Source organism: Dermacentor andersoni, chromosome 1 (genome assembly GCF_023375885.2).
Source record: "Dermacentor andersoni chromosome 1, qqDerAnde1_hic_scaffold, whole genome shotgun sequence".
In the NCBI taxonomy this organism is placed as follows: domain Eukaryota; kingdom Metazoa; phylum Arthropoda; class Arachnida; order Ixodida; family Ixodidae; genus Dermacentor; species Dermacentor andersoni.
The window spans coordinates 301,890,400-301,915,338 of record NC_092814.1 but is presented as its reverse complement, the minus strand read 5'-3'; the positions used below and the strand labels follow the sequence as shown (position 1 = coordinate 301,915,338).

Below are 24,939 nucleotides of genomic sequence, written 5' to 3'. Positions count from 1 at the left end.
TGATGGATGATCGGGTGGATGATAGATCGTCATACGGTAGTCTTGTGCGCGGCTTGGATGTAACGCTGTATACTTTGTACAGGTAGGACAACTCCACAAGAGGTGGAATAGGTCTGCGGCAGCTTCTGGATTAGAACAGAATAGGCAAGTTGCTTCATAAGCTGACCAATGGTCTGGAGTTTAAATACTGCTTGCAGCTGGTGTCAAGGTAGCTCTTGGCGCCTTTACAAATTTGGTACTGTAGACTGCAAGTTCATGTGTTATAACCGCATGTGCAGCGCAGATTCATAATGAACAATATACCAGGTGTTTCTAGGAAGAGCTTAAGTAGTATTTAAAAATTGACGTTTTGAAATAAAAGGACGGTTTCATTCGAATACCTGCCGTCAGTGGCGGCTACCATGGGGTGACTGGTTATAGGTGGTAATTAGTCGCTAATCACCAAAAATACAAAAGTTAACTTTTGAAATCGTAGTTTGAGCAGGTTCATCGTAACTGGGAGAATGAGGCCGGCTTTCCATTCAAGACATATCAACTCTTTGTTCTGGAAAGCTGTTTGGTCACATTTTCTTTCGAACGTTTTGAGACAGGCCAGTAGCTGACAAGTACAGTTCCGGCCGTGTTCGGGACTTCTTCAATGATTCTTCCCTGCGAGACTCATCACTCCTGCCTCATAGTGGGACTTCCTAAACGTGTGCAGCATCAAATCCAACTAGGAGCACAACAAACACTAAAGTACTACCGCAGATTATAAAGCAGTAGGCTGTTCAAGAATGGCGGCACCGGACGACACAAGTTATGCAACTAAAATATCTGCGGTACTTTGATTCTGAGGCGAGTGTTAGTGTCGGAAGGCCGACGGCAAGCCCAGTTCTTGTGTGGAAGACACCGTCACGAAGAAAAAAAGTATACGAAAGTGTCGGAAGTCCTCTCGTCACTACTAAAGGAAAGGGTTGTACAGCGAAGCTGTTGCACTCTAGGAGGAAAGCGGAGAGGAGGGTGCAGCGGAACAACGAGGCGCAAGGCGGAGTAGTAGGGTATGGCGAAAGCGTGAGAACAAATGCGTAATGCGGCGGCGATGGCTACGAGATGGCGCCAAGGTGGCGCTCGTTGTCTGGGAGGTCTGTATGGGGTGGCTGCTGTGAATTGCGCCCACGCATCACCCACGCGCTGCCTCTCGTGACCGCCAGATTAGCGAGGCACGCGCCACACATCGCTCCGTTTGCAACGTGCCGCACGAGACAGATTATCCGCGCCAGTCACTATATCGCGTAATGAAAACACGTATAGAGCTGCGCTCAAATTACGCGTTGTGGAGTCTGAATCGCCAGTGAATTTGTTTCGTGCTCGCGTCCGTAAGCAAAAATGTGGACCGATCCCGGTGACAGTGCAGCGCCAGGAGCAGTGGCTCGTACCCCTGTAATGGGTACGAGGTCACTGCCTGTAAGGCAGAGGCTTGAAGCGGTCAGCAAAGTGAAGCGAGCAGTGCACACATTCTTTGTAATCACGCACGCAACATACTGAACAGCATACGTTTCATTAAAGAACAAGCAAAACAATCATACCAGCCACACAGTTCATGATAAGGCACAGCACGTAGCACTCTCCGCACACGTTTCCTGGTAAAGATTATGCTTGACATGTGGAGAGTGACGTCCCTAGCCTTTCGTATATAAAAGAACCAGCCTATCAACTGATCTCAATGTTGTTGCAGCACCGCTATGGGCGGCGGCGTGCTGTCAAAACTCTTAATATTATCATTACTCTAAATTCCCATTAATATCATTACTCTAAAGCAATAAAGCATTGCATACCCTCCTTAGTAGCTGTACACATCCAAATAGAAGGGCTGTAAAAGCTCTCGTTGACAGTGGACGTCATTTCATGTGATCAACAAAAACGAGATTGCAGAGCTGAATATAAGTAAACATCATCCTGTTATCGTTGAACGATACGATAGAAACAGAAGAGCGCAAAGAATTAACGGATGTGTCCATTACTTGTCGAAGCTAGAGAACCCCCGTAAGCTCACTAATACTTAGCGGGTAGAAATACTAACTGCGCTTTTGCCGTCCAGTAATGCAAGAGCTGTTTCAACTTCTATTGAAATGGTCAAGTCAGAATGCAAGACGATCGGCTTCCATCATGTCCAAAGAAAGACAGTTCTGGATAAGATACTTGGTCCACAGATAACAGCGGGCCTTTAGAAAAGAGCACTTCTTCCTTTGAAAAGCTCTTCGAATACACAAACATTTGGGGGAATATTAAATTTAAGTTTATCCTGATTAGCTAAATGAGTGATGTAAACGTTTTTGTGTTAAAAATTGATTTATGTGGCGATCGCATTTTTTATGCTATGAGCAATTACTTGAGTTCCGAGTTTTGCAGTGTATTACTTGTGTTCTGTGCTTTGGCCATTGAGAATATTTGACTTTATATATGCACGTGTATACTGAACTCATGCGCAAAACTTTGTGATTCTTGTAATGCTGGACTGCATAATGTTTATGCATCTAATTTTCTACTGCGTGCCATATTTTGTGACATATTATTCGCCCCATTTGTGCATACTTGTTGCTTTTGATAAGTGACAAGGAGTAGCCGGTGCCGACATGCAGGTTCTCCTATTTATTATTTTAATAAAAAAAAACAAAAAAGGCAGCTGTGGCTGAAAGCAGAGTTAATTGCTTTACGCCAGGGTCATAGGCTCGCCCATATCTCATTTTGCTTCTCTGATCGCAGTTGCACCACAAGAGGAAGGATTTGTTCGTTTCTCACCCCACTACAGGCAAGATAAACAAACCGACGTCCTCCCTTTTTTGGCGCATCGACGAAATAATCAATGAAGCACGAGCCTACAATGTTTTTTTGTGGCCGTGACATTTGCAAGGGGCTTCTGGCAAGTGTCTCTGTAAGAACAGATGAAGTACATTCTTATAAAGCTGGAAAGGTTCTCCAGTCTGGTTCCTGAATATAATGAACAACGTTTTGAAGCTATAATTATGATTCTTCTGCCACGCCTACATTGGCCGCGTGTGAACTAACTCGAAGTCTGAAGAAAACTTCGAATACACAACGAACGTTTTGCAAGCCCTTAGTGGCACACTTCTCTAGATAAATGAGAACAAAGCTAGTTATTTCAGTCGAAGGTGATTTTCTTTATTAGAGTGTTCGACGGCGGTAGCAATAGCACCAAAAATGCTAGTCCGTCTCATTGACCAGGCAGCTTACAAAGCCTCTTGAGACTCACTGACTCAAGGTTTTTCTGGGTCTCCCAGGTAACTTCAGCAGCTTATCAACTATTCTTTTCCAAGAGGACCCAGTGCTTTACGGTGCTCACGAAGATGTATGTACATTTTAGTTTGGAGCAAGCAATGCCAAGAGACCTATCAAGAACGTGTGCATCATGTATGTTCAGATCCTGTTCTTAGGTTGCTGGACTATATACCTTACTGCTTGAGGTGAACACGTGCGCATGCATTTACGGTACGAAGGCGTTTCTGCATCAAATAGACTTCAGTTTCCCACAAATGCAGTATCTACCGGTTATAGTATAGTACTCCTATGCATTCAACCTCACTCAGCGTAACTATTCAACAACTTAAAAAGAGGTTCTCATTTTTTTCTTTCTATTGTGATGAAGACTACATGGAAATACATGGAAAGGGTGAAGTCCATTCTCTCGGCAACCACTCCACCAAGAAAATGAAGTTTGTCGCATTTAAAAGAAACAGCTTAGCTCTAGTGACTGTTGGCTGCGATTTTTTCACTCGGATTTTGAATTGTTTTATTACGATTATTGACATTTATCCCACATTTTGAGCAGAAATTGCCAAGTTTACGTGTCTACCTCAGCAAAGAAAAAGGATATCCCATTCTATAAATTGCACCAAACAGTACGTATAAAGCCGACAAAATTTATCATTCATGGCTCTCAAATAGTTAATTCGGGTTTAATGTCGCAAAGGCGACTGAAGCCATGCGGCACCAGTCACAAGATATTAAGAAATCAAATGTTAAAGCAGTGAAAGCTGCGTAACTTTACAGTCTGTGTAAAAAATCGGTTTCTTTTAAAAAGCTCAACAAATCAGTGAAGGGCACTAGCGGTTCATCTCCGAGTATTGAGGCGGGGTGTACATGTATGTTATATAAATGTATGTAAGTTATAGAGATTCTGTAAAAGCTTCCGTCTCTGTGTTTCAGTAAGTGAACATGTCATAATAATGTGCATTACTGTAAGTGGTTCATGGCACGTCTCGCAAGTTGGTGGGTTTACGTTTTGAAGTAGAAAGTTGTGGTGTCAAGTGTGTATGTCCAATTCGGGGTCTACATAGGATCACGTCATAGAAGCATTGCTGGTGACTACACGACTTCCACTCGCTAAGCAGGGGTTTTATTGTGTGCAACTTGTTATTTATGCAAGAGTCCCATTCTAGTTGTCACTTTTATGCCAGGGTGTTATGAATGGCTCGGATACTGTCTCTGCATGGAAGTGTTTGCGTTATGCCTTCATGCACTGCCATGAACGTGCATCTATCTGCTGCTTCATTCCCTGGTATCCCAACAAGGCTTGGGACCCAGCAGAATCTTAGGATTCTTCAGTATTTATTATAAGCCACTACGCTTAGGATGTTGCCAAGCAGGGATTCAGACGCGGAGTTAAGGTTTAGAACTCTAAGGGCGCTTAAAGAATCAGTATATATGATAGCATTCATCTGCTTGTCGGTGGTAATTTTTTTTACTGCCATCCATATCGCATAAGCTTGTGTTTTAGAGCCCTCAGTGTGAAATTCCGATTAGGTTTTAGACTTTTCTTGAATAGCTCGGAACTCTTGTATTAAGTGTTTTCGTGCAATGTCTTTTTTTCTTTAGATGTGTTAGTGTCCAGTCACATATAGCTGTGAAAAGTTGTACCATGGGGGCAATCTTGGTGGACTTTCAGCAACCTGCAGGGCCTCATGAGGCACATCATAAGTCTGACAGTATTCTTCGTGCCGTAAGATAGGTGGCCGAATCATGTTCGGTTTGTTTGTGTAGTGTACCTGTGATTTGCATTGTGTTACGATGCTGTAGCATATATGTTGTGGTGATGACCGAATTCTTAGTACATAGGAAAGTGTAAGTACTGCTATGCGGTGCTGTAAGGAAGGCTCATTGCAGTCAACATATAAACCTTGGTCAGGCGATGTTCTGTAGGCACCACTCGCCATTCGTAAGCCGAGATTATGAACTGGATCAAGTCGCTTGATGTATGACTGCCTAGCTACACCATAAACTACACTTCCGTAGTCGAGGATGCTACGTACACGGGACCGGTATATACGTAGTAAACAAGTTAGTTCAGATACCCAGTGCTTGTGCGATAACACCTTGAGGATATTTAATGCTTTATTTGGTTTAATTTTAGTTGTGTTAATGTGGGCCAGGAAGTTCAGCTTTGTGTCAAATGTTACGCCTAGAAATTTGTGGTCGTCTTTGACCGGCAAAGTTGTAACATCCAATGTGAAAACTGGATTGCTTCTGGGAGAAGAGAACTGTAACAGTTTTGTCTGTTGAAAAACTGAATCCATTTTTGTCAGCCCATTGTGTGAGATTATTTGTCGTTATTTGTAATTGTCTTTCGCAAGTGGGTACATTTGAGGCGCGGCAAGCCACTTGCAAATCGTCGACGTATATTAAGTGCATAACAGAGGATGGGATGATCTTATTAGCAGAGTTTATTTTGTCTATGAAGAGGGTCGTGCTCGGAATGCAATCCTGTGGAACGCCATTTTCTTATGTAAATGTGCGCGAAACTATTGTGCCGAGAGGCACGTGAAATGTTCTATTAGCCATAAAATCAGATAGACAGTTTAGCATTCTGCCACGCACTCCCAAGTCAGCCAGGTCTCTTAAAATTTCATACCACCTCGTGGTATCATACGCTTTTTCTAAATCAAAGAAAACTGCGAGACAGTGTTGTTGGTGTAGAAATGCGTTACGTATTTCATGTTCTAGTCGTACGAGGTGGTCAGTTGTCAAGGAGCCCTTTCTGTATCCGCACTGGTGCATGTCTATTAGGCTCCTTGATTCACGGATGAATGTGAGCCTTATGTTCATGATACTCTCGTAGAATTTGGCTAGACAACTTGTTAATGCAATGGGTATTTAGCTGCTTGGGGATATTGCGGGTTTACCTGATTTCAAAAAAGGCACTACTACTGCATTTTTCCAGTCTGTAGGCATTACTCCAGATTCCCATGTCTTGTTCAAAAATTTAAGTGTTTCTACTGATGCTTCAGATAGGTGTGCCAGCATTGTGTAGTGGACACGGTCAAGACCTGTTGCCGTTTTTTCAGCGGCAGAGAGAACTCTGTTCAATTCTTGCATTGTGAGGACGTTATTATAAGGTTCATTTGAAGCCCCAGTAGTGGGCAGTCTCTACTTCTCCGCCGACTCTTTATATGTTCAAGTAGTTTGCTGAGCTGGAGACCTTGTAAAAATGTTTGCCTTATAAGTTGGCCTGGTCCTGTAGTGTTGTTTGTGTGCCTGGCCATGTGAGTAGTGGTACTGCGTATGATGTGTACTCTCCTTTAAATTTCCTCACCTGGTCCCACATTCGTTTTGACGTGACCGTATTAGTAATTGAAGATATGTATTTTTGCCATGACGATTTCTCTGCCTGTCTTCGAATAAATCGTGCTTTGGCTTTGGCCTATTTGCAATTGAAAAGGTTGCTATAAGTGGGGTACCTCCGAGGGGTTCCCCAGGCCTTATTTTGTTTCTTTTTGGCTTCGGTGCACTCGTTCGTCCACCAGGGATTTAGCCTTTTGAGCACAATACCGGATCACCGGGGTATTTCCTTTTTTCCTGCTGAGATTATGACCTCAGTGATTTTTTGTTAAGTTCGTCAATGCTTAGTTCTTGCGAAAAGACAACTTCCAATTTCGCATTTTCCATAAAAACTGGCCCGTCAGCGAGCTGTAATTTCCACTGGCGTGGCCTAGTGACTAAGGTTGGTGGTGATGATAAAAGTTTGATGATTGCGGGCAAGTGATCACTACCATATTACGTGTCGAGGGCTTCCCATTTAAGATTAAAAAGAGATGGTAAGCAAAAAGCTAAATCTAAACAACTAAAAGTGCGGGAAGTCGGTGAAAAATAGGTCGGTGCACCCGAATTTAAAGGCAGATATCATTTGACAGAATAAAGTCTTCAACCAGTTGCCCTCTTCGGTCAGTTTTGATACTGCCCCAAAGAGTACAGTGAGCATTAAAATCCCCTACGAAAACAAATGGCTCCGGTAATTGACTTGTTAAATTTTCTAAGTGTTTAGTAGTAAAATGGGTGTAAGGTGCGTGTAGGGTGGGATATACAGTGAGTAAATGATGATGGTTTTGTGAGCTATAATGGTAACAGCAGCGGCTTCTATGTGACTGTTAATGGGAACTTCTCTAGCTGCAATACCGCCCCGCACAACAATGGCTGCACCACCGAAAGCCGGTTCGTCTGAGTACGGTCGCGCCGTACAACTGTGAAACCTTTTAAAATAATTTTGATTTTCGTCTAGGTTGGTTTCCTGTAAGCATAAGGCGCCAGGAGAGAAGTTAAATAACAGGTCTTTGATGTCATCTAAGTTATGTAAGAGACCTCTACAATTACAATGGATAATAAAAGCCATTATGAAATTGAAAGGTAAAAAATGGCATTACGAGTGAATAGGTGATAAGAAAGATGTTAGGTGACACAGATCTATAGAATGCTAATACAAAGGAACAATAACCATTCGGTTATCGCTTTCTAATAAAACGTGGTGATTCGGACTGTATCCCTCTTTCCGCGCTAGAGAGAGCGCTTGTCCTTCGGCGTCGACGACACCGAGGTTTTTGGGTCGACTTCCATCGCTCTCTCTGAAGCGCTGGAGGACCGAAAATCGCGCGCCGAGACACGTGTCTCGGGCCTTGGAGTTCGGTTGATTTTAGGGCCCTGTGGGACTGGTGTATGAAGGGCCCTTGAAGAGGGTGGAGCAGCGCTGGCTGCTACCACCACGGGGGCGGGAGGTGTCACCGCGGGACCACTATGCGTGGGCTCGGAGGACTCCCGTCACCTCTTTGACATTGCCCCCATCTGCGTCACATCGGCATAACTTCTTCGTGAAAGGTAGGACAAACGCCTTCTCGCTTCAAAGAACGATATTTTTTCTTTGGCAGTTAGTGCGATTACTTCTTTTTCAAGGGCAGGACCGCAAGTAAGCTGGATGATCTCTTTTGCAGTTAACACAATGTGGGGAAGTGGGGCAATGGTCAGATTGGTGATCGTTGGAGGTGCATTTAGCACAAGTTGTTCGTACTCGGCATAAATCGGAAGCATGTCCAAACCTTTGGCATTTGAAACATCGTCTGGGGTTCGGAATATATGGTCTAACATTTACCTTTACATAAGCTGCATCCAGTGAGGTAGGCATTACACTTGTTCCGAAGGTGAGTATAACGTGTTTTGTCGGGATTTCGTGGTCGTTCCTGCGGATGGCAATTCTTTAGACTTTGGGAACATTTTGTTCCTGCAAACCTCCCAGCAGGTCATCATCGCTCAAGCCAATAAAGTCGTCCTCTGATATCACACCCCTGCTTGTATTTAGTGTTCGTTGTGGTGAAATTGTCACTGTCGCGTCACCAATACTGGTAAGTTCTGAGAGCTTTTGCACTAGATCTTTGTCATTTACTTCTAGGAGGAGGACCCATCTAGACATTTTTGAGGCTTTGTATGTAGGTCCGATTTTTTCTTTTAGACACTTGGCCACTAGGAATGGGGAGCGCTTTCTTACTGGTATGTTGTTTCCGCTGTGCAGTACATGGTACTTGGGAAATGATGGAGCGTTGCTCCGAAAAGAGAACTGGAACGGTGCTTCGGTGCGGCATCTTTTCAGACGCCGATCATAGATAACAGAAGCTTGCGCTCCCATGGGAAACAAGTGTATGTTCGGCAACAGCGCCGAGCGCCTACCACGGAGTCCAACGCGGGGACGCGGCAGAGCTTGTGTACAAGTCTGCACGACGCCAGTCGTACGCCGTCACTATAACCAAATATGGTTTACCCAAGGTAGAATAGCCACACAAGGTTAATCTTTGCCACCAAGGAGAAAGGAAGTAAATGGAAGAAAGAAAACAGGAAAGGTCAAAACGTGAGAGAGAAAGACGATGATTTGAGGAGAGAGAGACAGGAAGAGGCGACTGCCGATTTCGCCCAGGTGGGTCAGTCTGGAAGTGCCGTCTATGTGAAGCGGAGGCGAAAGAGATGTGTTGCCTCCGCCGGGATGCCAAACATCTAGCATCGGCTCAATCCCCAGGATCCCCCTTTCCCCAGACACGGCTAAGCCACGCACGGCTACACGCGGGAGGGTCCAACCCTCGTGTGCTCGGGTACGTGGTGTCGCAACATACCAAACGCCTGCTGACGCAGACGCCCCTGCTGGGATGGCTCCCAAATAGATCACTAATATTTGAGTAGAAGTTTTGCAAAACCCTTGCAAAGAATGTAACATATTTGCGAAAAATATAAATTCAGAATCAAATTCGCCCGATTTGAGTGTTCTAACGAATGCAATTTGCACAAATGCCACACCTGTTCTTGGTGCAGAGCTACGAATTTGTAAGCTTCACGCTTCTGCTTTTTAAACTTACGAATTTGTTGAAAATTAGTTTTAATAATTCAAGCCTTAAATTAAGATTGGGCTTTCAACACTCACAAGAATCTAACTTTCGCTCTGAAATACGCAACATGTTTCATTAAAATCCGTCCAGTGGTTACCTAAGAAAAGCGTTCCGACGTTTTGCGTATATTTGAATAGGCGGCATTGGAGTTGGACCCGAGCAAAACTTACATATAGGCCTAATGTTTAGTACATATTATTATGTCTGTTATAAGGCCTATGTTATGTATGAATTCGAGCTGTGTTCTGTGGCTAATGTTGTGATATACGCAGTCATTATTATTTCCTAGCGCTGTAAACAGTAAAATAAATTACAGCTTTAAAATTGAATAAGGGTGTTAATTGGTCTATAGCTTGTGCCATTTTTGGGTGTAAGCGTGTGAGCTATAAATAGGGTTCTGCGTTTTAGGAGTTTATATTAGCGCAAATTTATTGTATGTTTTTCGAAGTTAAGGTTTTTTTTATTTTTTCTGTGCGTTTGAACTTAGCATACGGTCACACGCCCCAAAATCGGTGTTTTTCGGGTTTTGGTTATTTATTCCAATATTTAGACAACTGTTCTCTAGTACAATAACCCACTGTCGTTACTAAAGAAGCTTTATTGAGCAACTGCTACCACAATTATTCTCGCTCGTTACAACTTGTAGTATATACAAGCACAATTTCCAATGTTTAAATCCGCAAACGTGGCACGCGCTCCTTCCTGACGAAGCAGATCATGGACATCGCCCTTTCGACGTTCGCCCTAGCTACTTGGAAGGATAAGAAGTACAGTGCACAACGTGAAAGCAGAGGTCAGTCGTGGGCATGCATGCGGCAGAACACCACTGGCTAAACAATTTCTCTCGCATCATATGTCTGATAGAGCAAGATCTATGCAGCAAGTCGGGTAGGTGGGTATGTTTGTTATCTGGAACAACTAAGGCAAAAAGTGGCAAGTAAGTCTCGAATGTCCGGGGCAAATCGGTCTTTGCGTTCGGGTTTATAATGAGCAAACAAGCAAGAATTAATAGCTGTTATACCGCAGTTCACAGGCACTGTTCCTTTGGACAGTATGGTTCCACTTCTCAACCAATGTGTAGCAATACTTCGTAAGCGCACCAACTGCGTGAGATTGCTTTTCCTCCGCAACAACGTCAAGCATAGAATAACCTCCCACAGAGAAGCTCATTGGCGTCTGACAGCTCCACTGAGCAAATAGACCATTCGGGTGCACAGCAAGTGCCAGGGTGTGAACTTCACTTGGTGAACTGGACTGTGCCAGGACAGGTCCAGGAGATGTCTGCGCGTGCTCATGGTGTTTCCTCACAAAGCCCTACATGTGTGGTTTTGGCACGTAAAACCCCAAATATTATTAGGGCTGCCCAATGGGAATGAGTAGCGCGGCGAGTAGCGCTTTTTCTATGTACTCCTTCTTCTTTGCTATTCATTTGCTCTAAGTTAACATTTTCTTCGCAAGGGAACTTGATATGACTATTTTTTGTATCTCCAGCCCAGTTTGTTGCGCTTTGATGTTTTTGAACGCTTCATAGGGAATACCGTCGGTACCAGGTGTTGTTCGGGATCAGTTCTTTGACGCCTCAATTGTCACTGACAGATCTGTCATACTAGCATACTAAACGAGTTCGATATATTTAATTGCCCACTAGGGTCAGACTGGTTAATGTTGGGGCGTTGTGCAGATGACACAGGACCATGTTTAGGGAAAAAAATATGTTCTAACACAGTGTCCTGCAAGCTCGTGCGGCCTTGTTTGCATCACGACCCGGACGCTCATAGCTGGGTCAGGCTGCGTGCGTACCACCTCCTTCCATTGAACGGAACGTACGCCAACGGGCCCGTTTCCGGCACCACATCCGAGACTAACACCACTCGCACCAGTTTCGTCGAGAGAGCGGCTTTTCATGCTGGCGCACCTGTGCCGGTAAATGGTTAATACATATACTGGTACTCAGTGTGTCGGGCTTCCTGGGCGCATGCACTTCTTCGTGTTTACGCTTGACTCAATACTGCAGGAGAGCGAAGTCCGGCTGATGTTGTATCTCGTCCAATGTGGCTGTAATGGTACCCTGAAGGAGCAACTCTAGCAAAGGGGGGATATTTTTTAGGTTTCTATGTGTACTTTATCAATCGATCATTCCCGAAGCTTCTCCCACCTCCACTCCGTCGGATTTAATTTTGAGACAAACACTCTGTAAACTTATTGAGATTTGATCACTACCGCACGTATCTGGTTCCAGCCAACACTGCGGCACCCTATGTCTCAACAACCGCGTGAGGTCTGGAACGTGTGTCTGGAGCGACAGGTAGACACTGTCGCATGGTTGAGCAAGGCAAATGTGGCATCCGTCATGACATTCTTCTCTTGAAATCGTCTTTCAGGGTTGTATTGGTACTCCTGTTTTGTGTGTGGAGCGTTTATATCGCCACTTACAGGGAAAGGAGTCCCCGGGCAGTTAGAATGGAGAGAAGCTATCCGTCCAAATTTCTATCAGGCGCGGCGAGGTTTGGCGCAGGCAGACACAAGTATGACAGGAGTCTTCGCTGTTCGTGTGAAGACCCCAACAGCTTTTTGGTTGTTATTAAACCGTGGCCACAGATCAATCACTGCGTGAGCAACATGCATTGACAAATATACCGCGGCTTTCCCTTAAGCTGTAATCGTTGTGGCGACACTGTCACCACTATTTTATGTGTTAGGTTATATAATCAGGGCAGGGAGCCTAATAGTTTCTGCTCTTGAAGTAACAGTGCCGGATATGTGGCTTGATGTGCTGAAGCTTCGTTTTCATTTTGCCTCATTTAAGCTTCATTTCGTTGTAGAATTCCATCCTATGACAGTTATACTGCAGAGAGTTAGCCATGATGCAGGTAATATTGAATGAGAAAAATCGCCTGAACAAGCTGATATATAATTGCTGTCCAATTAGGTAGCTTTGACAGTTCCGCAGGACGCGATGCAGGCGAAACTGCGCTACGGACTAGAGGCAATGCACTAAGTGTTGTCCCTCTTTTCTGTCGTCACAGTGCTATCCACTCTTTATATTTGTGAAGACGCTCATTCTCTGTGGCCAGTGCTTCCATAACCAGTGCTTTGGCCAGCGTCAACGTCATGATCCGACTGAAGTGAAAGCTCAGCTGCTTAGGATGCGCGTCACTTGCGGCATGCATCGAAAGAAATTTTTTGACTATGTCAAGCTTGAGACCAGAAGGAAGATGGGCGACTGGATAACAAACTTAGTCAGTAGGACTTTGAGGTTTTCCATCGTGCAAGCAGGCATCGCTCACCAATGTGGATGTCCTGTCCGAGTTGCAGTTGAGGTCACGTGAAACAGCAAACTTAAAATTTCGGGAAGGACGTGGACTACTGGACTTCAATAACGGGAGGATTCACTGTACAACAGGGGTTAATCTCAAAGGTACTTCACTTAAACCCCGACAACGCTGAATTTCGTGGCCATAACGCCACCTGAATAACTATAACAAACATATTAAGAAAACGCACGAGAATGACGCTTAAAGTTATATCAAGTCATGCCAGTTGTGCTACGTTAACAAAACCAAATAGCTACCACGGCCCGACGAACTTGTCTCACGGTACCATTCAGACAAACCCTTTAACCCACGACCAAGAAAACTCCGAAATCTTTGTGCTCTTTCAGTCTCAGACCAAGTGTGACGCCTATTCTGGACAAAGCAAGAAATACGCAACACAAAATAGTTGTTTTTTGAACTCGAAGAGTAAGGAGGAATTAGAATAAACAGTTATGGCGGCCGTATTGGTCTGCCAATTTTTGGTGCCACTACATGCATAGGTAAATTCACTCATTTATCTGCATGACTTCTTAAGTCACAAGACATATAAAACTATCACTGACTTTGCCGATTTCCCGTATACACGTAAAGTACCTGCAGGTACTTTGCCGGAATACGAAAGTAAGGTGATTTATTTACAGAAAGGCGTATAGGTAGTTTTCAGCTGTAGCTTGCTTTGGCGTGCTACTCGGCACCGGAATAGAGGACAGGGAATGAAAAGAGTAGTGATGATGATTACGATGACGAAGATAATAGGTGTATATACAAGTGAACCACGCTGCGAGTTCTCTAAAACTGGGTGTCGAGCCCAGTGAGTGTCTCGTTAAAATGACAGGGTGGCCTATAAATTCATGGCTGTGTTGTTTGTGGCAGGCTGAGGGCCCAAAACAGTCATCAGACTGTGGTCGACTGTTGGCGCGAGCAATAAAAGACGCCAGCTTCTGCCACTGTCACGCGTACACGAGACAGACGCAAACACGAGACAGACGTTTCAGGCCCCTGATAATGCTTAACGTTCCGACCGGTATCACGACAGCCAGTGAAATCCGCATGTACAAGTATGTTACACGCTCTTACATGTAAGGCATTTTCGTGCCGCGCAATTTCGCGCCGCGTTGTTAAGAACAACTGTTCACTGAATAAACGGCGCCTGCATATTCCACCGGAAAAATATACGTCGAGCAATGCATCTCTAGGACGCGAAGGCGCAATTAAAAAAAATGGAGAAGTCCCAAAAACTTCCGTGGCGTGGGCTGGCAAGGAGCCGCAACTCTTCCTTACGCGAATATTTTGTTGAGAAGCGGCGACTGCAAGAACGAAACAGAATCTGGCGTTCCAGAGTACCCCTTTCAAAAAGCCCTCTGCTGCTCGGACTGTCCCGCAACACGCATTCGCTTAAATTAATATTCGCGCCACAAGCACAATGAGAGTCTACTGGAAACGCCGCGTTTGCCTGTGAACACAATATACAGCGCAGCCAAAGATGAGCGAGCGGAGATGGTGTGCAAGCCCGCGGCCGAGTGAGGAGAAAAATACTGAAAACGCTATGGATGCGTGTCGCAGCGCGAACGCGCGCACGCCATGCAAATGCTCGTGCTTAGAGGGGAACTTAGTTTAGTGTTGGAAAACAGAAGGCTGCAGGGCGTCTCGCTGGTTTCCTTTTTCTTTCTCTTTTGCTATCGCAGCGAAGCTACTTGCACAATTCAGAACATGCATACAACCTCTTCGCCTTCTTGTAAATCAATGGGCTTACTTTCGTATTCCGGAAAAGTACCTGCGGGTACTTTACGTGTATACGGGGAATCGGCAAAGTTAGCGATAGTTTCATATGTTATATATATATATATATATATATATATATATATATAGAAGCAGTAGTCTTTTAAAATTGATTCAGAGAAACTTTCGCACGTATTCAGCAGACAAGGCGCACAGTGCCACTTACGCCAAACACGCGTACAGTTTGAGTTAGGACATGCTACGTGCTAGCTGTTATGCCATTGTTTTGCCGTTTTGATCGGGCACTAGGTGCACGTAATGCTGCACGAACACGCAGGCTGCAAGAATCGGGCGCCAAAATGAAAACGAACATCCACGACGACTTCCACCCTGGCGCTCACACATCCAACCCGCTCGTTAGCTGCCTTTCTAACAGCACACTTTAGCTTTGCGCTAGAGGGCTTTCGCAGTCGTATGCACAAAGAAAAACATATATAGATAAGACATGACCTAGAAAGAATTATGTATTATTGTTATTGCTAGACGCGAAAAAAAAAACATTGCCTCAGGAAGGGGCATAACGCTTAGCTACATCAACTCAAACGGGACAGGAATGTCGCAGGAACAAAAAGACAGACGTACCAAAAAGATAAGTAAGGAGAAAAAGAAAAGCGGAGATTGCGCCTTGGGCTGCTGTAAAAGAATTGAGTGAGCTAGCGCTCGTCAAATGTTGAAAACACAGTGTCACAAAAAAAAAAATGGCAGGCGAAGCTAATCTTTCACATAGGTGTCTCTTAGTGGCACTCGCACCTCGGCATTGGTGTTCTTCGCGTTAACTTTAGACGAACACAACACACGAAACGAACTCAGAGGCAACTGCTTTCCATTAATTAGCCAGTTAAATTTCATGCCACCTTCTTGTGTGTGACGTCACTAGTGACGTGACTTCTTCCGCTTTCTACTTCCGGTTTCCAGAAATTTCGCCAAAGTTGTGCTCACGTGGCGGGTCTCTAAATTCTACTACTCTTTGCTTTGGTGTGCGGTAATCAGTGATTTCTAGTCAATTCTCATTATTCCACAAGTTTGTAACTAAAGTTAAGCTCTGATCATCTATAATGAAAACCATGAATTTTGTACTGTACTCTTTCGTTCTATTTCTTTTTCTGATTTATTTTCAATTTCATCCCCGGTCGTCTCAGAGATTTCGAAATAATTCTATTATTACAGGAACTTGAGTAACTCAACTTGTAACTAAACCTATGCTCTGATATCATATCTATAATTAAAGCAAAAAATTTTGCCCTATACTATTTGTTTTCTGTTTTTTCTGATTTATTTAAAATTTTCTCCCGGGTCGTCTCAGGAGGTGAACCGGAAGTGCTGCGCAAGAAACAAGAGCGCTACCCGATGCTCGCGTCACTAAAAAATTCGCATAACTGCAAGAAAAAGAAAACAGGATGAATCGATTCTCTGAAGTCTCAGAAAAATATAATTGCGAAAGTTGGGCTTAACACAGACACGTTCCCAGAGACATATGTCTTGCCACTAAATGAATGCTATCGGGGTTATTTTTTGCTTTCCCCGTTTATGATTCTTGTATCTGCATTTTTCTGGCTTGTCGTTGTCCCTGTCGTATGCTTGGTTGCAATGGCCGTGGTCGCGTGGGCCGTGTATCGCGTGGGTAGCACGGGGTCGTAGGTTCGACAGTCACTGTCGCCAACATTTTGCCTTATATATATGTTTCTCTATAGCGATTATTCGGGCGAAGTTATTAGAATGCAGGCGAGAGCTTGCACGGGCAAGGAACGCGTGGATAACAGACTTCCGAGTGTGAGGGTGACGTGGCTTCGCGGCGATGCCCTCTCCCCTCACACTACACCTGGCGCGCCGACGAAGCAGCAGGCGTGCCCTTCCTCCCGTTTTGCTCCGTCGAGGGGCGCACATCATGTGCTGTCGTAGCCAAGGGGAAATTAGGCGTCGTTTCGCTGCTACAGAGGCCGGTTTTTTTTCGCTCACTGGGCCATTTGATGCTTTCGCATCAATAAAACGACAAGCCTGGTGCCACGCGCGTGCAGGCGAACATGAACGGCTCTCACTCGATCTCTACGAGCATTCACTGTCACAACGCTCGCGTGCTGACTACCGCCGGCTGCGGGCAGCGAATGCTTCGTGCTGCCTCTTGCTTCGCCACGTCTCCGAAACTTGAAATTGCGTGGCCTTCGACACTGGCCACGCGGAAAGAAGCACGCATGAAGCCACCAACCATCTCGGATCGCTTTTAATCTTTGAAGTCGCAGCCGATAAACTTGAAGACAGTTTCAAAATTTTCATGGTTCGATTGGTTGGCTTTTAGGGCCGTCCGACAACTTTTACAGCGAAGCTGTACATGGCTGGGTTCTGGAAAGCGTTGCGTGCGTCTATCGAGCACGTGTAGAGCTAGGATTTCTCCCAATAAGTGGGCCGACGCTGAAGATAGTGCAATACCGGGCCGACCCGCGGCGGAGGCTTTAAGCACTCCGCCGACTTGCAAAAGTAAGCCTAATATTTTAGGTCCAAATACAACCAGTATCAGATATTAAGGTAATAAGAACAGATACTTTGAGCCGCGTCAGCCATGTCTACGTTCTCACCACCCTGTCTTGGTCGGCGTTCTAAGCGCTTGGCTATCTCCTTTCCTTCCGCTCTCCCATGGTGGTGGTAAGCGTGCTGCCTCCAGGACTGCGAGGCGCAAAGAAATGCGAACCCTCCATGTGGCCCCTGATCCCGCAAACTTGGGACGTCTCGCCGGAGCAACAGCCAGGTTTCAGAGGGAGTTTGAGAGAAACCAATTTGGTGTTGCCTGTGTTGTGTGCGACAGCGTGTGGTTTTCGAGTGACCTCACAACCATTACTGCACTGTGGCACGTCGACCAACGCACGGTCGTCTTGGCTACGGTGAAGCAGTGTGTGCCCTCAGAGTGCGGTGAGGCGCGTGTCTGTTCTACGTGCCGGGATTTGTTAGTAAAATGTATCGTGCCGCGTTTCGCAACAACACATGGGTAAGTATACCCCCCGGTGCCTCATCCTCATCCGAGGCTCAACATCATGGAGAACGACTAGTGGCGCCTCGCCTTCCATTTATGTGCATACGGCGTTTTACGCACGGCCCTGGACAGTCCGCCATTAAGGGTCTCACATACACAGTTTCGCTGGTCATCCACCTTTACAGAGTGGAATGGCACTGAGATTTTTTATGAAATCTAGGGTGTTTTGCCCGGCCCTGCCATTTTCTAATGACCTCAGAAGTAATCCCTGATGAAAGTGGTACAACAGAAAATCTAGCAAGTGGTAGCCACTGAAACTAAGAATACGACAGTGGGTACCACTTGCTAGATACCACTAAGAATGCGACGGTGAGAGGAAGAAGAAGTGCCTCGGAAGAAGAACTCCTATAGCTGTGGTCTCTTCATTTTCCTGTGTCTCTGACGTTTTTCAACATCAGAGGCTGTGCAAAGGGCACAACGTCATCCTCCAGGATGGGGGATAGGAATCCCAACCAAGCGTTTGACCCTGGTCATCCACTACTGGCTGCATCAAAGACAAGGGACCGCACTGGCCCTTCCACTGTCGCCCTTGAATCTTCCGACAGCTCAACGGTTAAAGAAATGGAATCGGACAACGATTTCACACTTGCCGTTGGTCGCCGTTTGAAGAGAAAACTCAGGAGGACATAAACAGACAGTGAATCGTTGCCCAGGCAGGACAGTGGTAAGCAATCATTCACTGTTGCTTACGTCCCTACCACAGCTACCGACGATCTGAATACCTTGAACAGGCAGAGCTTAACGGAGTACTTTGAGCGAATTGCGCCAGGCCAAGTCAGCGAGATCAGAATTAACGCACGGAGGAACATCCTTTCGGTGGACCTGAACAACAAGTCAATTCTGGATACGCTAAAGGCTGCCACACTACTAGGAAACATCCCAGTGCGCTCCTTCTTTGCGTGTGGAAAAGGAACCTCGACTGGCGTTATTTCTGACGTGGACAAAGAAATCGCAGACACTGACCACAAGAGGCTTTTGAATTCCACCGCACCAATAGTGCAGATTCACCGCTTCGGTCAATCCCGGTGTATTAAAATAGTCTTTGACTCTGAAACATTACCTGACTACGTAAAAGTAGGATACGTAAGACACCGTGTGCGCCCTTAGGTGCCAAAACTGGTGCAGTGTCGGAAGTGTTTCAAAATAGGAAACGTAAGCGCAGCTTGCAAGGGCGGCGTAACATGCCAACGGTGTGGAGGGGCCCATCAAAATGATAGCTGCGATGCTACTGCCCTAAAATGTCCTAATTGCGCCGGTCCACATGAAGCGACATCAAAAGACTGCCAGAAAATCAAGGACGAAATGTCAGTGCTTCGAAAGATGGTGCGGGACAACTCCACTCACAGACAGGCTGCTACATCGATACGCCGCCGCAGACGTCGATCGCGACACAGACGACAGCAAGACAAGAGTACTTTCCGTACAGATGGACCATCAGCCGCATGGCAAACTCCTCGCTTGCCAAGTTTGCTTCTGCGATCAAGATGCGGGCCCGACGTACCTTCTTCGGCAGCAGCACGTGGAACGCATGCGCTACATAAAACGACGCTTCCGCCGACCGACTCTGACATTGACTGGCCGTCGCTCCCACCCAAACAAACAGGCTTAAATGCGTCGGGTGATGTGTCTGCAAAGGTGGTTGAGAATGATAAGACAGAAAATGAAAATGTACGAAGTATGCTGAAACACCTGATAACTACGATGCATTCACTTCTCTGCGGACTACAGACGCGGGTTGCTAAGAACGCGCTACATGTTCTAGATGCTTTGGAACCGCTCCTCGCGGCTCTACAATAAGGCATCATGGCTCTCTCTTTTGAAAACCAGTTACGAAGATCTGCAATAATGCAGTGGAATGCCAGAGGCCTACGAGGCCGCCTCGCAGACTTTCGGCAATGGATGTTCAAATACCAGTTTCCCGTGGCTGTAATATGTGAACCAAACATGACGTCTTTACTACGCGTATCTGGATATGTGCCACTGTGGTCAAGGAATGACCACAATTTAAGCAAAGTGCTCACTTTTGTTCGTCGGAATTTAACGTGCCTTCGTAAAGACATTCCTGTACACGCTTCCAACGAGAACGTTTGCATAACGCTGAAGTACAAGCGGCGCACACTCTCAGTAATTGGCGGGTATATACCCCCAACCTCGAGCATAGACTGTTCATATTTGCTGTCCATACTGAAAGCTTGTCCGGGTCGCCACATAGTCATCGGTGACTTTAATGCCCACCATCCCATGTGGGGCTCTGCTTCGACGAACGCCCGCGGTAGAGACTTGGCTGACTTCATGCTTAGTCAAGGCTTGATGGTGATCAATGATGGCTCGCCAACATACCTTCGAGGCTCTTACTACAGCAGTTGTCTTGACATTGCGTTTGTTTCAAAAAGCCTGCTGTCTGCTACACGATGGTGTACTGATCTCGACACCCATGGAAGTGACCATCTACCAACATATTTTCAGTTGAAATGCTTACATCCCCCAGCTCCGCACACTGTGCGTTCTATCGATTGGCCTACATTTCGAGAATCTGTGACCACCACATGTCAAGCCATCCAAGCACCATCCGATATTGAAGATGTCATCGCGGCCACTTTACGTGACACAACAAAACACCTCAGTGCACCCTCACCTAGGTCATCTATTGATGACCAGTACGAGCGACTTCGCGCGATACGGCGTCGAGCAGAACAGAAATACAGAAGGACCAAATCACCATTAGACGTCACTGCAACCACGCCGGGCTCAGCATCATGTCCTGTGCCACCTTGACGAGCTTGACAAACAACGCTGGAGATCATTCTGTGGCTCTCTGGATCCGAGAAAACCTCTCTCTAGAATTTGGAAAATTGTATGAAGCCTTCGCTCGCCTCCACCACAGCTTCACCCGTTCAGCGCTGTGGCCATACGGCAAGGCCGGCGTGAAGTTGAGGTCGCCGATGACTTCTGCAAATTACTCGTGAGCTCCTCGAACGATATACCAACCCATTCACGACTGACTTTCCCGTCATCTAGTGATCACCGTCTGGACGCGCCTTTTACTATGCACGAGCTCGACGCTGTGATATCTTCTTTCCGCCGGTCAACTTGTCCAGGACCAGACGGAATTACATACTCCGCGATTTGTCATCTTGGAGTAGAAGCTCGAGAAATTCTCCTGGCGCTCTACAACTCTACGTGGGACACAGCAACTGTGCCTAATCACTGGAAGTGCAGTCGGCTTGTGGCTTTGCTAAAACCTGGGAAATGCCCACATGATCTCTCACATTATCGGCCAATAGCCTTGGCAAGCTGTGTCGGTAAAGTGATGGAGCGGATGGTACTGAGCAGACTGGAATGGCTACTCGAGAAAAGTGGTGGACTTCCTGATTTCTTCAATGGATTCAGAAGAGGCCGATCATCCATTGACGGTGTGATCGACCTAGTATCTTCTGTTCAACAGGAAAAGAGACGCCGTCGTCTGGTATGCGCAATATTTCTGGATATCAAAAGTGCCTACGGCAACGTCTTCCACCATTCGATTCTTCAGGCGCTTGAGGATATTGGTGTTGGTGGCCGGATGTATGCATGGCTGCGGAGTTACCTCAGTGGCCGCACCATTTTCATTTCCACTTCGGATGGCGAGACTGATAGACATGACGTTCGCAGGGGTGTTCCGCAGGGTGGTGTCCTTAGCCCAATATTGTTCAATATCATACTGGTGGGCCTTGCAGACGAGCTGCCTGAAACAGCGCGTATCAGTACGTACGCGGATGATATCTGTATTTGATCATCTGGGGTCACACGTTCACAAGTGCGTGCAAGGCTCCAACGTGCGGCTACCATAACGGCGAAGTACTTGCGCTGTAGAGGCCTGCAACTCTCAGCAACTAAGTGTGCATGCAGTCATGGCATTCACGCGCAAATCAATGTCACATTATCCAATCGTTGTCGACGGAACGGCGCTCCCTTTAGTCACCCACCAGAGATATTTTGGCGTGATAATAGATCGCAGTCTTTCTTGGACCAAACATGTTACTGCGCTGAGGGCTAAACTGACCAACTTCATACACGTTCTTCGTGTAATATCAGCACTGAGATGGGGCCCCACTGAGCGAAGTTTGCTCCAAGTGTACCAGGCACTTTTTGTGGGCTACATACGCTACAGCATGCCTGTGTTATCTAACATGGGGTCATCTTGTATACGCACGCTGGGGAGCCTTCAGGCACAAGCACTACGGATATGTCTTGGCTTGCCACGCTGCACGTCAACTAAGGGCACAATAGCGGAAGCACGGGCTTGTCCTATCGACATATACAGGTCTTGTGAACCTGTGCGAACCTATCTTCGCCTGCTAACCAGACACTCACACCATCCACTGTCAACACTTCCAAGCACCAACCTTGACTGTGCTTTTTCTAAAGCTATTGCATGTCACGCAAGCATCGTACCTGCAAGATTCCAGGCCACTGACATCCCCGCGACACCTCCATGGACATTGCCAAGACCACTAGTGAGGCTTCAGATACCCGGAATTAGGAAGAAATCTCACGTTTGCTCCATTGGCTTGAAGCAGCTCACCCTGTCCCATATATTTACATTATATAGTGGGACTGTACAAGTATATACCGATGGTTCGGTCACGCCATCTGCCACAACGGCCGCATCTGTCATCCCACAACTTGGAATTACTCAACGATTTCGATTAAACCACAAATCGCCATTACGGATGTGGAACTTGCGGGAACACGGGAGGCTGTCAGTTTTATGAGAACGCAGGCACCCCATAAATGGACGATATTATGCGATGCCAAATCAGCGCTACAGGCGCTAAAATACTTTTTAAAGAAAGGACCATACTATCTGCTCGGGCTGGAAATCGTCGAACTTTGTCACAGTGCCGAATTAAGTGGCCACGTGATCACCTTTCAATGGGTGCCTAGCCATTGTGGTGTTTTTGGTAATGAACTCGCTGACAGTGAGGCAAGATCGGCCTTCTCTTCCTCTTATAAAATACGGATTGCCTACTCGCGACCTGACACCAACTCCATGATCAAGGCACTCATGCAGGACCTTACAAAGGCTTACAGAGCCCACTCTGATAACATTCACAGACGCCTACACACGATTGACCCAGACGGTAAATTCTGTTTGCCCCCGAAGCTTACACGGAGCAAAACATCATTTCTACACAGGATTCGGCTCGGCGTTGCTTTCACCCGTCGCTACGCACACCTCATCGGCCAATCGAACAGCCCTAATTGTGTACACTGCCAGATGCCCGAAACACTGCAACACGCAATTTGCGACTGCCCAGCATATATGCTGGAGCGAAGGACGTTAGACAGTTTCCTAGCCAGCGTTGGCAGACAACTACTGTCGGAGGAAGCTATCCTCGGCCCATGGCCTGACACTGCAATTTCAATGCGTGCAACAAAAGTATTGTTGAAGTTCCTGCAGGACACCAAGCTTGACGAGCGGCTCTATCGAGGCAACTGTCTCATGTACATAAGCACTCACCACTTCTCTTATCATCATCATCCATCCCAATACTTTCACTCCCCTTCCCTCTTCCCCAGTGCAGAGTAGCAGACTAGAGCGCACTAGCTCAGGTCAACCTCTGTCTTTCCTGTCAATAAATTCTATTCATATTCATTCTATATATTCAAGAATACGACGCTGCACCAATGCGTATGTAGGATGTTCAGGGTTGTCAAGTTAAAGAATTTGCAGAATAATGGGGGAAGGTGGTCCTTATGTACAGGTTTGTGCATCCTTGAATGAATGACATTTATCCTATGAAAACAGGTTTTGCGGCTATCAGAAGCTGTTTACCTTAGGGCAAGTGCTGCAAGGGCTACACAGCTACACGCGTTAAGATGAAGCTTTATAACTCGGGGTTAGCTTTCTCCATTCAAATACGTATGAAACGAAGAAATTGTCTCCTTGGAGAATAGCGATGAATTGACTCGAATGACTTCGATGGCATTTAAGAGAAAAAGCCAAGTTATATTACTGTAGCAAGCGGAATCCGGATTTGTGGCCTTAGAAGTTGTATATTTCATAGCACTAAACAGTGTGTCCCAGCTAACGTTAGGCAAGCTGTGCAACAAAAAAAAAACAGATTTAAGAAACATGGTGCAAGATAAAATTCACATGGTGTTGGTCAGATGTCTGAAGACCAAACACCGCAGGTCCTAAAATCCCATTTCGCATGGTCTTGTATTAATGATTTTTCTTTTGCTTTCAACTTCTTGGCTAACGTTAGCTGGGGTGCCGTATATAGCACACAAAGTTTGCCTCGTTTCAATATTTCAATACGGCCAGTTTATAGAATAGTGATACTGAGTTATAGCGCACTGTACGCATGATGCTTTATTTTTTGCTATTCGGCAATTTTTAACAATTGCTGTAAAATAGCTTATGGCCTTAATAAAAGTACGTATACACACTGCATATTTTAACATTTTCTTTTAAATGCAACCAAGCTCATGAAATTCAATGCAGTTGATGACAACAAAAACGGTTTCTCTGTTCCCATGTATTTATACATAGCAGCTCTTCAGGAAACTCTTCCTCATAAGCTATAAGCAAGCTGAAGTGCACGACTTCTGAGTTCGGTACTAATTCGCTTATGTTACGGCTGCCTCCGAGCTTCAAAAAGGTTTGCTATCCTCTGGGCATTTTTTTTTTGTGTGAAGTCTAGTGACTTATAATTGCTGTTAATATGGAGCCCAGAACGAATCTGCCCATATTTCTGAAGCCTAATGCTCACCTGTCACCTGATCTAGCGAGAATAGAACAGGAGTGGTAAGCGCTGGCTTCATAATTTTACCAGTAACGTGAAAGCCGGAGTCAACGGCATCATTCCAGGCAAAAATCGGAGAGATATACTAATGAAACAGAAGCGTTCATGCATATATCTACATTAGGCCAGCCCGCAGCATTACATTTACTGCAGTTATGAAGCTCCAACTGAACTAATCATCTCCAGGATGAGTGATGTTAAAACAACAAAAGTGGATAAACTTACCTGAAAATCTTAATACGGTGCTTTCAAATAACCCTTCTCTGCAACTTGTAGAAGGTGTCAATGTCAGCGGTGATAGAATAAGCAAGAACATATTATACTCTACCGAACCGAAACGTACT

The 24,939-nt window shown here is 45.8% G+C and overlaps 1 protein-coding gene and 1 pseudogene across 1 annotated transcript in view; both read right to left on the bottom strand.

Annotated features, from left to right (window-relative positions):
- The window catches only part of LOC126547884 (visual pigment-like receptor peropsin), a 694,884-nt gene that overhangs the window by 538,346 nt on the left and 131,599 nt on the right, over positions 1 to 24,939 (bottom strand). The gene's annotated exons all lie outside the window — the stretch shown is intronic.
- On the bottom strand, positions 17,173 to 17,338 carry LOC126548681 (U2 spliceosomal RNA; annotated as a pseudogene).